Below are 16,850 nucleotides of genomic sequence, written 5' to 3' on the forward strand. Positions count from 1 at the left end.
ACAGCAAAGAAAAAAAAAGAGTAGATTTTTTTTGTTTAATTTTTTAACAAAGCATCCCAAATATTTAAAGTTAACAGATAAGAGAGAGAAAAACAGACACTTTTTTTTCTGCAATTTGTTGTAGGACATCATTCATTTGCATATGGGGTAAGGATAACAAACGGCAATAAAGAATTAGTTTATGAATATAGACTGTAAAAATATCTGTTAATTAATACTATTTTGTGATTTACAAGTGCTTCCTGTTTATTTATGGTTGTGATTTATATTATGGGATGTTGATCTCTGCTCTGTCGACTTTTGATGTTAAAAATTCAACCCTACAGTTTAACAACGTGAGTTTTATTGACATTTTAGTTAGTTTAAAATAATACAATGTATAAGAAACAATATATATGGAGAAGTAAGTCTGTAAAATAATAGAAAATGTGCAGGCAGTTTATTACAAGGTTATAATAAACAGCACCAACCCCAGTCAATATATCACTTTAAATTGTTAATAAAAACGTAATAAAAATGTTTTAAATTTTTTTTTTTTACTTTTCCAGGTTAAAAGTTGTTAAATAAAGGCCTAAATGAAGGGGGAAAGTTAAAAATAAAAACACGAAAACACAAAATACTAATTTTCAGATATTTTTAAAAGAGTACATAAAAAATGAAATACTATAAGAAGAAAAAACAGAAACATCCAACCGCATATAAAAAGTTTTTTTAAACTGCTGAAAATCAATAAAAGATTGAGAAGTCTGTAGTCTATAAACTTCTCACGTCAAAGAATAAAGTCTGTATTCTTCATATATTTGTGTCATATCTCTTTCTCTCACGTCCTTATATAAGGAGTCTCTGTTTGATCAGCGTCTCCTCGTCACTCACTGGATTGCGTTGTGTTTTTTGTGCTCTGACTGAGTGATGTGTGTTTTTTGGGACTCATGTTGAGAGCTTTTAACACTGCTCGCCTCCTCGTCTTTTGTTTATTGCTTTTGGCGGTCTGCAAAAATAAAAAAAACTGTCTACAATGTAGTACAGAAGTCTCCCAACCAAACTTTCAGCCAATAACCGAAGGTGTTATGTGTCAAATTACACGCTTTAACAGTTTAGATTGAGCGGTCTAAAGGGAAGTGGTTTATTTTAAGGGTTTTTGACTGAATTGATTTGAATTTCGTAGCTTGCGGTCTTTTTTTGTTCCTCATTAACGCCATGAAGCCTGTGTGCTTTTGTGTCTTGTATCTGTCATAAATAAAAGGAAATTAATTGGCTTATAGGTTTAGTTGGCAGTTAGTTAAGAATAATGTCATCGTGTCTTGTTTAAATGTAAGCACATGAATGATGTGAATAATTATGACAAAGGGTTTCGGGTGCTTTAGAAACAATAAACTGTGAACAGTCGCAGTGAAGAAAGCAAGAGTCTAAATTCCTGACGATATATCCTGTAACCTTTTTATAATCAAGCCCTTCAGAGGAGGATATTTCGTTTCTTTAAGAGCTCTTTAATAATCTATTTAATTGTTTGTTTCTGAAAACTGCTGTTTATTGAATATGGCTTTACTCTTGAATTATTTTTGAGTTTTCCCAGTAACACTTTAGAATAATTGTCCAGTAGTTAATGTATTTACTAACATTAACTATGAATAATCTTGTAAAGTATTAATTAATTATAGCTCCACATTAACCAATACATTATTAACATCCAAAGTTGTGCTTGTTAACATTATAATGTGTTGTGAACTAACATGAATGTTACCGGCATCCTAAAGTCTGAGGATTTGAGTTAATTATGTTTAGATTCTGTTTTTCCTTTTTTTTGTTTTCAACTTTCAAAAAACAAATTAAATTTTACTATTTATGTTTATTTATGTATTTTATGTTTATGGATTTATGTAATTTGATTAAGCAATGTTGGTTTTCCTTTTGTTTTGTTTTGTTTTATTTGGTTTTTCTGGATTTGTAACACTTTTTAGTCAATTATGTGTAGCAACGTTTATTATTATTATTTATTCATTTATTTTTTTCATTTTGTTTCAGTTAGTTCTTTTGTTCCCCATATCTGAGTATTTAAGTAGGTGTAGCATCTTATTCTTTCTGTTTTTTTTTCACTTTTATTGCAAAGAAGAATTTGATATAACGAGGTTGAGGTTTTTTTTTTGTATTTTGTCTGGTTTGGCTTCTAAGGATATAGAAGTAGTTCTGTTTTATCATTTTTTGGGGGGGTGGTTTTTGTGACTAAAGATTGACAATTTTGTTGTTTATTTATTTATTCTTCGTATATTTTTATACCCCTCACTTCCTATTTTGTTTTATTTTATGTTTTGCAATTTTTTTTGCAGTTTTAATGCAATTTAATCGTAAGAAGTTGAATGAATTAAGCAACATAGGCTCATTCTACACATAGCCTATCTAAATTTCTGGAGAATTATGTAGCCAAAAGTACATATGGCTGCATTTCATCTTTAAAAAGAACGGTTCAAGAAGACTAAAACAGAAGCCAAAAACTAAAATAAACAAGTCAACAACAGGGTGAGAATGTGGTAAAATCTTAAAATGTGGTAAAAATCAGGCGAGGGATTTTCTATTTCTGGATTGAATGGGAGGTGGGCGGGCAAGTCAATCGATCGGTCAGTCAGTCAGCCAGTAAGTCAGTCGACAGCGGGTGGTGGATTTATGCGTGAACAGCATGCACGAATGGCATTCGCAAAAGAAATTTGAGATCTGAAAAAGTGTACACAGCAGCCTCGCGATTCGCAAAAACAAAATCTGCAAAAAAAATAAAATAAAAAATACCCCCTGGGCCATATTTTTTGCGTTCTCCAAAAATGTATACTGTATTATTTATTTTATGCAATGTTTTCAATGTTTTACAAGTTTTATGTTATTTTATTTGATGTGTTACCATACATTTTATTCTATTTATTCATTGTAATTACCTATCCTTAAAGGATAAATAAATACTAAAATAAATATTAATAAATATTTTGAGTCGGCAAAGTGGAATTAAGCACTTTGTTTATCCTGTACTATTTAATATATATTTTTTTGTATTATAATATTTTATTATTTTTTTTATAGATTTTCATGCATGCAATAATTTAATTTAAAAACATAATATGAGATGTGACTGCAGTGGTGTTTAATGATCTCTAGATTTACAGATATAGGTAGATCTAGATTACTATATATAAATTTAGCTTGGAGCTCTATTTATTATAATCTTTGCCATTGATTCATTATTTCACCTTTTGAGCTTAAAATATATATATATATATATTTAAGTTTAAAAGTTCAAATCATGTGACCCAGAATCAGAACTATGATTTATTGGCCTTCAAGCCTTCACTATTTGTTTGATTTCTCAATTGCTGTACACAATTATGACCGATCAGACTCTGATTATAATCGCTCCGCCATGATGATCTACACCTGATATTGACATAAAAACACACTCCCTCAATATCTCGTCTTCCTGCAAAACTTTGAGGGTCTGAAGTTCAAGTAGGGTTACTAAGTGTGAAGGAAGTGGAGAATTCAGGTGCTTTTGATTACTTTGACATCTCATTATTATGCTAAAGCAGGAAAATAACCGAAACAATGTTTAAAACTAATACTCCCAGATTGCATTAGCAGCTGCTCCGTGGCTCCACTTTTGTTTCCTCTGCTCAACAAAGCCATATATCTTCATGCAATAGTTGTCAATGCTGTTCACTCAAGCCTTAATGATTTGCTTTACTGGGATTTGTGACTGATTTTGGCAATGAAATCTTTAAAAATGTAATGTAGAGCACTAGCATGTTAATATGCTTCAGCTTCACAAGCAATTAGCATCAAAGCTAACGTCTTAATGCATTGTTTTGTATTTTTAAAATCTTGCTAACATTTATTAAGTTCAGTGTGTTGGAAACCCAGTGGAATAGACAAATTACAGTTAATTTGTGGGACAAATTTTTATTTATGTTGGCTGGCTTGTGACTCAGAAGAGATATTGCGCTAACTTGGCAAACCTAGAACTTTTACAACTGTTAGCATGGTAAATTTAAGTTAGTTAAACTGGGCTGTTTTCTATTTCTCTGTTTAGTTTCAATGAGCAGAGAGAATTATGGGAGTAAAACATAAACAGTAGTTAGTTGCTTTATGATTCAGATACTTTAGATTTGTGACTTCATTAGCAATTAACCCTAAAGTTGATGGTCTAATTGATAGTTTTGTGTTTTTAAAACCATTACCTAGCATTTGTTATTTTCCAACCCGAATTGTTGGTCTAGAAGCAGCTAAACTAGAGAAAATGTATTTATAAATTACTGTTTAATTGTGTGACAGAATTAGAAAACTTTCAAAACCTCACTGTTGGGATAAATTGCAGATCGTCTGTGTGTTTCCTCAGTAAGCTGGAGCTCCAGGAAGGCAACAACAACTGAGAGATGTGAATCCAACAGTTTATTGCTCTCTTCTAAAGAAGACTGGGGTATTCCCAGCTTTTATACATCATACTCAGGGTTACATGGGTTATGAATACGTGCAAATATTCAGCTCAGTTAAGCAGAACAATTTTATCCAGTGCTCAAGAATGTCAAGGCGCAACGTCAAGGCGCCTAGTACAGGGACAACTTACAATAAGATAAGACACAGTTACAAAACAGAATATTTGGAGAGTGACTACATGGATATTTCTTTCAATCCCCTCTTCCAGGCTCTGTTTTTACAAGAGCCTGGATCATACCATATTCTCATAAACTCTATTTGTTAAATGGTTACCCTCATTTCCATTCATAGCTAAATGTTTATAACCCTTTACCTAAGGCATTAACCATCCTATACATTCGTTCCATAAAACATCTCAGAAGACATGGACCAAAAATACATACACATAAGAAAATAATAAGTACCGGTACTACCATTGAGACATATGGAGCCAATGATCCAAACAGGCTTTCTAAAAATCCCCATCCCCAATTAAAATTTCTTTCCTTCATCTCATCCTCATACACCTGTGATGATATCCTTTTCATCGCCTTTACAGCTTGTCCTACTCGTCCAAGATCCTCATCATCCGCGGGAACGTAAGTGCAGCATTGGCTCTCTCCGACCAGGGAGCAGACCCCGCCCCTTTCCGCTAAGAGCATGTCCAGAGCCAGTCTGTTTTGCATAGTCATTAGTCTCAGAGCTCTCATCTCCTCTCTTAGTCCAGAAATGGCATCCGTGGTACTGTTTATAAAAGAGGCCAGTCTATAATGCATGATCTCTTGCTGTTTTAAGGCATCTGCTACGCCAAAACTGGGAATCATAGCCTCCCAGAATCTAGTCCAGTGTGATCTCATACGGTGTTCGTCGGGTACGTCGTCCTGGGGAACTGACCTCCGTTCCCTTTTGGATTGTCTGGCAAGATGCATGACAGTGACCATGTGTTGTAATTGGATCACAGTACAAAGACCAGTCCAATTGGTGGGGTAAGTGTTGAAGATGGTTTCTCCCCCACAATACCAGTACCAGTCATCGGCCAGGACCGCATCCTGTCTCGGCCAAGTGGGGACACAAGTTTTGTTGCTGCGTTGACAGTATGTGTTGTTCAGGTTGTAACATGCCGTGACAGCTGTCTCATTTGTGATATTAGCACATTTAAGTTTGTTCAGTTCACAGGTGCCTGGGATGTAACGTGGACAAACACTTAGTAGAGAACTATATTTTTTATTCTTTCGCCATGGTAAATATACCCCTGAAAATCGATCCCTTTCGCCAATTACTATATTACAATCTTTAGCTCTTAAGGTGGATACATTACCTCCATTTGTCTCATTAAAGCAAAAAGAAAAAGTGAACCCCTGGGGTTTTGTCAACAAAATATTCAAACCCTTAGTTCTAGGTGTAGGTATTACAACAGAATGATTCTTTCTGCTAGTTGATTTGCAAAGAGGCTCCCATGTTTTTTTGTTAGAAACACATGTGGGGCGCCACTCATAAATATCTCCCAAAGCATTTGTACAAAAAGCAAGTTTAGTATATGTAAAAGGCAAAGGTTTCAAGGATATAGTCACAGCAGAGGAGAACACTTCTTGGCAGACAACACATGACTCATTGGTTGTCTGTCGTGCAGTCCAGTTAGCATACTGCCAGAATAAGTTGTGTACTTCAGTGTGGGCCTGTGTCAGTCCCAGTAGGGTTATCAGTAGAAGTAGTCTGCAAAACAAAAACTATTAATATCATATCATAGACATTTACTTCAATGGTTTCACTCTGGTGCCATGGATCCACTGTGGAAAAAGATCAGTTAATACAGCAGTGCGTGTAACAGCCAGAACCTCAGCTGGCCCTTCGTATTTGGGGTCAGTTAAATCTTTCTGGGGTTTTATATCTTTTATTAGCACCTTGTCCCCTATCTGGAAAGGGTGTGCTGCCTCAAGTGGAATTTCAGGGTGTTTCTTTGTTACCCTTTCCCAATACTGATTAAGTTTCTGAATTAGGGCCGCTGAGAATTCTGATATGTGGTTAGAAAGCTCAATACCCACTCCCATAATTCCCCCTTGCCATGGGATAGGGAAAGGTCTTCCCATGACCACCTCATATGGTGATAAAGAATCCAAATTTGCTTGTGGTGTCATTCTCAAATCTGCTAGTACTATTGGTAAAATTTTTACCCAATCTTTATGACCGTGTTGTCTTAAGGCCTTCTTTATCTTTCCTTTCAAGGTTCTGTTAGTTCGCTCCACAAATCCAGATGATTGTGGATGATAGGGTATGTGGAAACGCCAATTTATATTTAATTCAGTTGCCAATTGTTGCGTTACCTTTGATGTAAAAGGTGTTCCTTTATCTGAATCGATACTTTGTGGGATCCCATATCTAGGTATAATTTCAGAGATCAGTTTCTGTGTTACCACCTTTGCATTTTCCCTTGAGCAGGGAAAAGCTTCTACCCATTTTGAAAATTTATCCACGCAAACCAGTAGATACTTAAACGGTCCCCTCTTGGGCATATGCGTGAAATCTACTTGCCATTCAGAAAAAGGTGTAATTGGTCTTGGTAAATGTTGGTGCTGTGCCACAGTCTTTGATACATTATATTGAGCGCATATAAGGCATTTGTCAAGTATGTTATTAATGGTGGTTTCTAGTTTTGGGACACAAAACAAAGATCGCATTGTTTCATGTACCCCTCTTCGTCCACGATGAGTGACACCATGAAATTCGTGGACGAGGAATGACAGTGCCACATGTGGGAGACATAGGCGACCTGTCTTGTCGTGCCATAGACCCATCTTTTCATCAAACGTGGAAGAAAAGTCGTCCCAGAAGGACTTATCCTCGTCAGTGGCTGATGCTTGTAACATAGCCAAATCAATGTCAGGGAGCATCCCCGAAGCCGAGGTTGTAGACAACAAGGAAACGTGCATAGAGTCCTCAGGCAAAGGCTGTTGTGCTGCTAATAGCATGTCGGTCAGCCAGAGCGTTTCCTTTGGCTTCATCAGTGTGTTCCTTCGAATGGCCCTGAGTTTTAACAATGGCCAGTTGCGAGGGAAGATGGCAAGTCATTATTAAATCAGTTATGAGGGTATGGCTGCGCACCCCCCATTTGTTGGAGGGCGACATTCAAAGTTTGATCGAACAGACCATCGCCAGTCATCGTTCGAAGCCTTTGCTTGAGCTGTTCTGGAGTCATTTGAGATTGATCAGATAATTGAAATTAAAGTATCTTCTGAACATCTGGAGTACAGTTACTAATAAAAGTGGAAAAAAACTAAGTGGTAAAGTGGTTGTGGTTGCCTTTCAGGGAGATCAAATCCTCCCAGATGTATCCAAGCATTGGAAAAACGCTGGAGGAAGGCAGAAACTGTCTCTTTCTTTTCCTGCTTACAGCTGGTCACGTGTGACAAATCTCTATGAGCACAACGAGTGTCCACAAGGTAAGCAGTAAGCTGTCGCTTCAGGATATCTATAGCACCCTGTTCATCCCGCCAGTAAAAGTACGGTACATCTTTTGTGTATTCTTGTTCCTCATAATCCCCTTCTTTAATTTTTACTCTACGTATCATTTGCTGGGGTTGTAGTTTAACCTCATCATTTTTAGAGCACAAGCAAGGAACAGCATCAATGAGGGCTGTCTCATCATATTGAGACCCCATTTTGTTCATCAAATAAATTTATAATCAGCTCCTGTAAGCTGTGCATTTCTAGAGACACGTATCATAGTTTCTACAAATTCTACTGGCCTGCTCATATCAGGAAGCAGTGAAATGACATCCTTGAGCAGTGTTGCGGAGGGAGGGGTTACTTCGGCATGTCCCCCTTTCTTTGAGACCCATAGGAAAGCCTGATTATCCCCTTGGTCTGGTTTCTCTGTGCGAAGCCCCTCTAATTCTTGTACAGGATACAGAGGCATCCTCTGATGTGCCTTTCCTTGCCCCTCATCAGGAATGGGGGAGGAGAGGGTAGGAGTAGGAACAGTAACTGTAACTGAGGGAACAGTAACAACAGGGGCTGGAGGCACTTTGGGTGTCTCCTTTCTTTTTACCTCAATCTTTGATGCTGATCCTTTAAGAGGCTTCGGAATTAATTTCTTTACCTCTTTTGGTAGGTTAATAATTTGTTTATCATTCCACACACTCATCATCTTCATCCAGATTTCATAACCCTTTTTCATATAATCATGGTCCCATTCGGGATCTCCTTCACTTTCATAAATTAATTTGTGAGCCCGTTTTAGCACATGGGGGTCAAATGACCCATCTCTAGGGTAGGGACGCATCGCTTGTGCCTCAGTCCACCCTGCTAGATTATCTAACCATAGATTAGTGTAATATCCCCACCCACATCGATACATCCAATCTTTAGGGCCTTCCCCTATCTCAGGCTTGGGGTATGAACCACCCATGTTAGTAAATACTTACTAGAAAACACACAGAATGATCGTTTTACTTTTGTATAGCGCGCTCTTCTTGGCTTTTCAGGGAAAATCCCAGCCAAGGATTACTCAGTTCAGTAATGAAGCTTATCAGGCAGTCAAACCAAATTCATGTCTTGCCAGCTTCCTGAACACTCAGTTCAGTGATGAAACTAATCAGGTAGTCAAAACCAAATTCATGTCTTACCTGATCAGCTTCATCACGTCGGGGGTCACCAAGTTGTTGGGATAAATTGCAGATCGTCTGTGTGTTTCCTCAGTAAGCTGGAGCTCCAGGAAGGCAACAACAACTGAGAGATGTGAATCCAACAGTTTATTGCTCTCTTCTAAAGAAGACTGGGGTATTCCCAGCTTTTATACATCATACTCAGGGTTACATGGGTTATGAATACGTGCAAATATTCAGCTCAGTTAGGCAGAACAATTTTATCCAGTGCTCAAGAATGTCAAGGCGCAACGTCAAGGCGCCTAGTACAGGGACAACTTACAATAAGATAAGACACAGTTACAAAACAGAATATTTGGAGAGTGACTACATGGATATTTCTTTCACTCACAAAGTTTCAAAATGTCATCTATTTAGTATATAAATAGACAGAATATAATTGTCATCAATTTACCTAGCTTCAATAGCAATTAGCATCAAAGTTGACATTGAATTGATAGCTTTGTTTTAACTAAAACTTTCTAACATTTTTTACTTTCAACCTGTGGTAAACCAAATGGATTTATTGTCTGGATGTAGATAAACAAGAGAAAACGTGTCCAAATGACTGTTTAATTGTAGGACAAATGTTTGCTTTTGTTGGCTAGCATGCTAGCATGGAGAAAATACACTGTTCTAGGAATACAGTAATTTGGCAAACCTGCAGAAGGACTTTTTTATTTACTAGCATGGTAAATTTGAGGCAACTGTGCTGTAAAATGTGTCTTCTTGTATTCTACATGCAGTATCAAAGAACAGAGAGGATTATGGGAGTGATGCAGTGCAACTAAACCTTGATGATTTGGGGCTCGTTTAACCTGCAAATCTTCTGATCCTTCAGATTTTTTTTTCATCTGTTTACACATTCCTCAATGGTAACCCATATCTGACTCATTTGTTTACACTTGTTATACCATCTGAAAGACTGTGCATGCTTAAAGGCAGGTTATTTTTTCCAATTATTTTATTTGGTAATCCCTTTATTGAATACTCATGAAAAGTAAAAAAAAAAAAAAATCCAGTAGCTCAAAATGCATGTCAAGTTGGGTTTCCTCCGGGTGCTCCGGTTTCCCCCACAGTCCAAAGACATTGCGCACAGGTGAATTGGGTAGGCTTAACTGTCCGTAGTTTATTAGTGTGAATGAGTTTGTGTGGATGTTTCTCAGAGATGGGTGGCAGCTGGAAGGGCATCTGCTGTGTTAAACGTGCTGGAAAAGTTTCATTACACTGTGGCGACCCCGGACTGATAAAGGGACTAAGCCGAAAAGAAAATGAATGAATGAATCTGTTTAATAAATCTGTTTTGTTTAAATGCAGCAAAATAGATTAACTATATTCACAGAGAAATGGGTGCAAATATCCATTTTCAAAATGGGGTGTACTCAATTATGCTGAGCACTGGATCTGATTTGTTTCCAAACAAGAAGGAGGCCTTGGTGTTCTGGGGTTTGCAGCTGATTTTTGCATCGCAGAGCGGATGTCTTATTAATAGTCTTGATTTTTAAACATCTTGCTAACATTTATCAATTAAAGCATGTTGTTAACCTAATGGAATTGTGGTGTAGAAGCAGCCAAACAAAGTAAAAGATGTTTCCAATTACTGTTTAATTGTAAGACAAAAGTTTGTTTATGTTGGCTTACCAGGTAGCATTTAGAAGAAATGCTCTGCTAGCCCTACAGTAACTTTGGCTAACTTGCAGATGTACTTTTGTTGCTATAAGCGTGGTACATCTGAGGTAAATCTGTGCCACAAAATGTCCTTTCTTGTCTATTGTTTCAGTATATTTTGAAAAGAGGATTTTGAGAGTGGAATAGTTTCTACTGTAAGTAGTTAAAGGTGCAACAAACAACACTTTTAACAACACTACTGGACTGAATAAAAACCAAACAAACGCTGGAAGCCAATCAGCAGTAATGGGCATGTCTTGTAACTATAGCAGAGATATAAACAAAGTCATAATCGGTTATATACTCATTTGTTTTGGTATGTTTCCAGGGATTTGTGACTGATTTAGCCTCCCCTCATATCATAGAAATTTCCCAAACGTCATGTAGCGCGCAAGTAAGTAAACGTGTTCCAACTTCACTAACCATTAGCATCAAATCTGAAATCTAATCGATCGTTTTTTGTTTGGACATCTTTATTCATCTTAGGGTGTGGTGAACCCAGTAGAATTGTGGGTGTAGCAGCTGGACAAAGGGAATATATTTCCTAATTGTAGGCCAAAGATTTGTTTATGTTGGCTAGCACATTAGCACTGAGAAGGACAAGCTGTGCTAGCTCTACAGTAGCTTTGGCAAAACCCGCAGAACGGCTTTATAAATGTTACCATGGTAAATATGAGTCACAAAACATGCTTTCTGTTGAGTATCAGGGAGCAGAGAGGATTATGGGAGTGCTGGCGGTCGCTCAGCCGTGTCCGTATGCAGTGATCTGGGTGGTATGAGATGAGGGTGAGCAGGCAGAGATCTGTTTTACGCAACTCCACATGCAGCGCATACAATACAGCTTCTGTCCGCCACATCTATACATCTCTGAAGGCATTTCTCCTCTGACTGCTAACGTTCTCGCTAACACGTAAACATCTTACATGTAGGGGGAAGTTCACCTAGATCTAATGACATAACGATTGCCTCAGACAATTATTTCTGAACTGTGAGATTGTTTATACAATGGCATGTTTATAGAACGGTGATGTCATGAGCATGCGCGTCATGTATGAGCTTGACAACAATGGTGGACCACAGATGTCTATTGCACAAAGTCGGTTTGGATTTTTACCCTGGTAAGTTCTCGTAAAATTTGAGCAAACTCAGAGTTTTGGGGCTCAAAAAGATGAGTTGGTTATTGTGACCATGGTCAGCAGTTTTGGGGAAAGTTGCTTTTAAAAGTAGTGCATTACAGTATTGAGTTACTCCACACAAAAGAGTAACTAATTGTGTTAAGTTACTTTTTTATGGAAACTAATGCGTTCTGTTACTTTTGTCCTACTTTTGCGTTATTTTTTCTTACCTGGCTCTGCATTTAAAATCCACCTATATAACCTACACCTTCATTAGCCTTTTAAAAAATGGGAAAAAATTTTATTTTAAGAACTTTCTGAGCCCGGAGCTATACATGCTGTATATACATATAAATGATAGATTAATGTAATGTGTCGCTACTTATGTATGTTTTTGTGTTATTAGTTAAGTAAATTGAAAGTGAAAAGTGTTCACAAGAGCGATTAAGCAGCTAAACGTTCATATCGCTTCTAGGCATCTTCTTTAATGTTCCTCGCAATCACAGTTTTGCTCTTGAGCGCCTCCAAGTGCTGTTAACTGTAACTTCAGCAGCTCCGTGCACGTGAACAAAAGTGCCAATCTGATTGATGGAGAAGGTTTTGACGCAGCGCATCAAAACAAAAAAAAACGAGCATGAGGCGTTTTTTTTAAAAATGACGCTCTTGCATCTGGCGTTTTGCGCGTTGGTGTGCATGATCACATTGACGCCCTTTGTTTAGTCACAAGGCATTAAACGTAGACAGAAAACGCGAGCAAAAAACGTCTCGGTGTGCACGGGCCTTTATACATTGAATGCATTTCTTCAAGTGGCCTTAACAATTGCGTAAATTGTTTCCCAAAAAAGAAAAAAATCTTACTATATTACAAAACGTAGTCGCTTCTACAGTAGACAGCTACACCTTCTCAACAATGAAAGCAGTAACCTATTTTTATTATTATTTAGTCAAATTAATTGTTCTACCTTGAGAACGTAAATTGATGTCAATCATTTGTTGTTTAGCTGGAGGTGTAGTGCTTCGCATCCATTTTTTTTTCTGGTGTCATGTTTTTTGCAGTTGTCAAGAGTTGTACACATATTCTACACTTAATGACAATCCACTTCTTTTTCCTCGATGAGGTCAAAATAACAAGAATCCATGTCAAAGTCTCTGGCCTGCCACTGTTTCTGACTGTCATGACTGTCAAGTAGTGACGGGTAATTTGTGAATGAATCAAATGTTTTTAACCAGATCTTCTAAGTGAACTGTTCGAACCAGTTCATTAAATTGAACGTTGCGTCTTTAGTACTAACATACCGGATACCTGTTCTGAACCGAAATTAACCAATATCCTGAGCTATCCAGTTACTAGAACAGTACACTGACTCATCTGCTGTGAAAAAAGAGACCTGATGATGATGGCGACGAGTGCAAGCTGACTGTCTGTTCCCTCGCAGCATGCTCTCTCAATGAGTGCGTGATTCGAAGTGACTAAGGAAATTTTTCTTTCATTAATTTTTTTTCAGCTAGTCCCTTTATTAATCCGGGTCGCCACAGCAGAATGAACCACCAACTTATCCAGCACATTTTTACACAGGGGATGCCCTTCCTGTCGCAACCCATCTCTGGGAAACATCCACACACACTCATTCACACTCATACTCTACGGACAATTTAACCTACCCAATTCACCTATACCACATGTCTTTGGGCTGTGGGGAAAGCCGGAGCACCCGGAGGAAACCCACGTGAACGAAGGGGGACATGCAAACTCCACACAGAAAGGCCAACTAACCCAGCCGAGGCTTGAACCAGTGACTTTCTTGCTGTGAGCCAACAGCACTACCTACTGTGCCATTGGGTCGCTTCATGAGGTAATTTTTATTCCGTAATATATTTTGTAAAAGCCAATTAAGCAAGGTAAAATGTAACCTGTATTGCATTTTTTAAAAAGTAACTAAAAAATGATTACTTATATTTAATAGTAATGCGTTACTGTACTTGCTACTTTGAAAATGTAATATTAATACACAACGAGTGTTACTTATAATGCATTACCCCCAACACTGATTGTAACTTACACAACCCCCTAACTTGCACCAGAGCAGAGTGGCACTGCACAAAAGTAAGAAGATGGATTAAGCTGGGATTTTGTGGCTATCCAGGATGAATTTAGCCTTGACTCCATGAAAAAAGCAGGCTAAATTAAGCTAAATGATTCTCCCTAGCATGAATATCCACGGGTCATATTTAAGACAAAGTGAACGATTTAATTTGTTAATACGTCTCACCTCATATGTTTCTGTTAATTCTCTGAATGAAAGTAATGGGAGGTGTCAGATTGGTGGGCGAGAGGGGAGTTTTTCAACAGGTTTCCCAGTGGTTCACATCAGGTTTTATCCGTACTTGCATCATTGATTCTGTGGTCTTTTAACAACTTATCCTGGCTATCTACACTGGGCTTGACATAGCAACTCTTTCTCATGCTGGATCAGCAAACGTGCAACGGACTAAGCCAGGAGGACTTGATTAAACTAGGTCAAGCCACGCTTTTCCATTATCCTGACTTTCTTGATTCCACTTTTGTGCAATACCCCTTAGGTTTTATTCTGAGTTTGAGATATCAAACCCAAACCTAAAGATCAGCTTTGAGTAAAGTAATAAATATCAACTTATATGCAACACTCTCAGTACAAGTTTGAATCCGGTGAACCTAAAACTAACCAGGGTGGATGTGTTTGGCTTTGTCAACTCTAAACCTATGTCTCAGGACTGTACAGTATGTGTGCAGGTGTGTAGTGTTTATTTGTAAATTGTCATTGCCACATACTGGCCTGGCATACAATACATAATACCACATTTATTTTTTTGTGTAGATCCATATGAACATAGATTGTTTTGACATTAGCCCTTTTTACACAATACAGACCTTTCTGTATTCTTTATTATGGGCAATTTTCCAGAAAGGTCTGTACGTATGAACAAGCCCTTTTTAAATATACCGGTAAATTTGTTGCGCCAATTTTCCTGAAAGAGAAGTTGTAATATTACCGGTAATTTGCCAGGATGCTTTGCTGTGTGATAGCATAAGATTGCCGGAAAGAGCGTGTTCACGTCCTTGAGGTTTCCAGGGTGTTGCTACGTGGTTACTAGGGTGTCTTGGCTAGTTGTTATGGATTTTTTTTGTTCTATTTATTTATTATGTTTCACATCATTTTATGTAGTTTCTAGGATATTATGGGTGTTAATCAACATGGTATGTGGTTGCCAGGGATTTTTTTATGTGATCGCCAAGTTGTTCTGATCAAGTTGATGTATGGAGGCAAGCATTTTTTGGACTGTTGTCAGGCAGTTGCTATGTGTTTTTATGGGATGTCCTACATTAGAAATCTGTTTAAATTGAAAGAGTCTGTACAAAGGGCAAGCACGATGGCTCAGGTGTTAGCGCTGTCACCTCAAAACAAGTAGGTCGCTGCTTCGAGCTTCAGCTGGGTCAGTTGGTGTTTCTGTGTATAGTTTGCATGTTCTCCTCGTGTTCACATGGGTTTTCTCCGGGTGCTCCGGTTTCCCCCACAGTCCAACGAATGAATAAATGAGCCTGTACAAAAGAATTTAAAACTGAAATGTTTTCACAAACTTTCATTAACTCAATATTTTCCAGATAATATTTTAATGACTTACTATAAAGTTGCTTTACAAAAATATTACACTATTGTAGCTCAAATGGCTCTTTATACTCTACATGAAAACATATAAATGTCTCTATATTTTATGAAGGGGTTTCCTCAGAAGGGGGTTATAATATTTGGGTGTCCTTGGCATCCCCTTTGAAAACTTCATTTTTTTTTTATTACACTTTGACATTAATATAGGAGTTTTGGCTAGCTTTCATAGTAAATCATGTAGTAAGCTAGCACACACACACACACACACACACACACACACACACACACACACACACACACACACACACACACTCGCACACACTCACAGACACACACACTGTGCAGCCAGTTTTCTTATTGTACATCAGAGACAATGAACACTGACAGTATCTCTAGTGGTTTCCGCTATACAGTCTGGAGGGGACTTTGTTTTGATCAAAAGATGCTCTGTGAAATGCAAACAGGACTCAGGAAACACCTTATAGATGATCTAACCTGATGTCACTTTACAGTAGACAGTTTTAGTGTTGCAGATTTGCTAAATAACATGTAAATTGAGATGCTGGTAGACATATGTGTTCGCTGAGGGCCTGAGAAACACTCCTTCAGAAGGAAATTCAATTGAAAACCGTAGGCCTACAAAGCATACCGTCTGTTCGCATTTAAACCTTTGAGCTTTTTGAGGCTCAAGTCTCGGGAATATCTGTCTTGCTGTGGATTTGTTTGCATGGGTTTCGTCTCTTACATGGTGCGACAGCTTTGAGATCCATCCAGGAGTGATTGTCAAGAGTCTGGCTTATGGATTCATGGCTCTGACTCAAGTTCAGCATTCATTCCACCTCTTGACTTTTCTCTTTGTGAGAAGATTGAGAGTTTGGGGTGTGGAAAGCTGAACTCTCGACTTTTCCCTTTCTTGCAAGTCAACAGTGACAGTTGCGTGTCTATGACAATGAAGATCTAGTTAAAAATATTGCTACTTAAAATAAACATTACTGATACAAGACAGGTTTTGAATATATGTTTAGTTTTTTATTATGCTTTTTGATTGCTCTGGTGTTTTGGGAGTTTTTATATGTTGTTTGGTTGCTTTGGGTTTCTGTCTGGTTGCCAGTGTGTTGCTAAGGTGTTATAAATATACAGTGCTCTGTAGGGCATTGAGTGATTTTTTTTTTTTAATATGTTGTTTGGTTGCTTTGGAGTTCATTCAGGGTGTTGCTATGGGCTAAGGTTGTTACCTACTCTGGCATACTTGAAGGTTGCCAGGGTGTTCTGAGTATCTTTGGCATTTTGAGGAGATTACAGGTTGTTGCTGTGAGGTTTTCAAGGTTGTTTGG

The 16,850-nt window shown here is 37.8% G+C and overlaps 2 long non-coding RNA genes across 3 annotated transcripts in view; both read right to left on the reverse strand.

Annotated features, from left to right (window-relative positions):
* Positions 1-4,410: 4,410 nt before the first annotated feature.
* Positions 4,411-9,339, reverse strand: LOC147838540 (uncharacterized). Its single transcript, XR_015522144.1, has 2 exons — positions 9,072-9,339; positions 4,411-6,162 (listed from the first exon to the last, which is right to left on the reverse strand). It is a non-coding gene; the product is annotated as an uncharacterized LOC147838540 (long non-coding RNA).
* A 4,764-nt stretch (positions 9,340-14,103) lies between these two features.
* The window catches only part of LOC141380294 (uncharacterized), a 30,979-nt gene continuing 28,232 nt past the window's right edge, over positions 14,104-16,850 (reverse strand). Inside the window, exon 6 of one of the 2 annotated variants that reach the window (XR_015522173.1) lies at positions 14,104-15,449. This is a non-coding gene — a long non-coding RNA (uncharacterized LOC141380294). The remainder of the gene's footprint in view (positions 15,450-16,850) is intronic. The other variant, XR_015522172.1, reaches the window with a different exon arrangement.

Source organism: Danio rerio, chromosome 22, assembly GCF_052040795.2.
Source record: "Danio rerio strain M-AB ecotype USA chromosome 22, GRCz13ab, whole genome shotgun sequence".
NCBI lineage: Eukaryota > Metazoa > Chordata > Actinopteri > Cypriniformes > Danionidae > Danio > Danio rerio.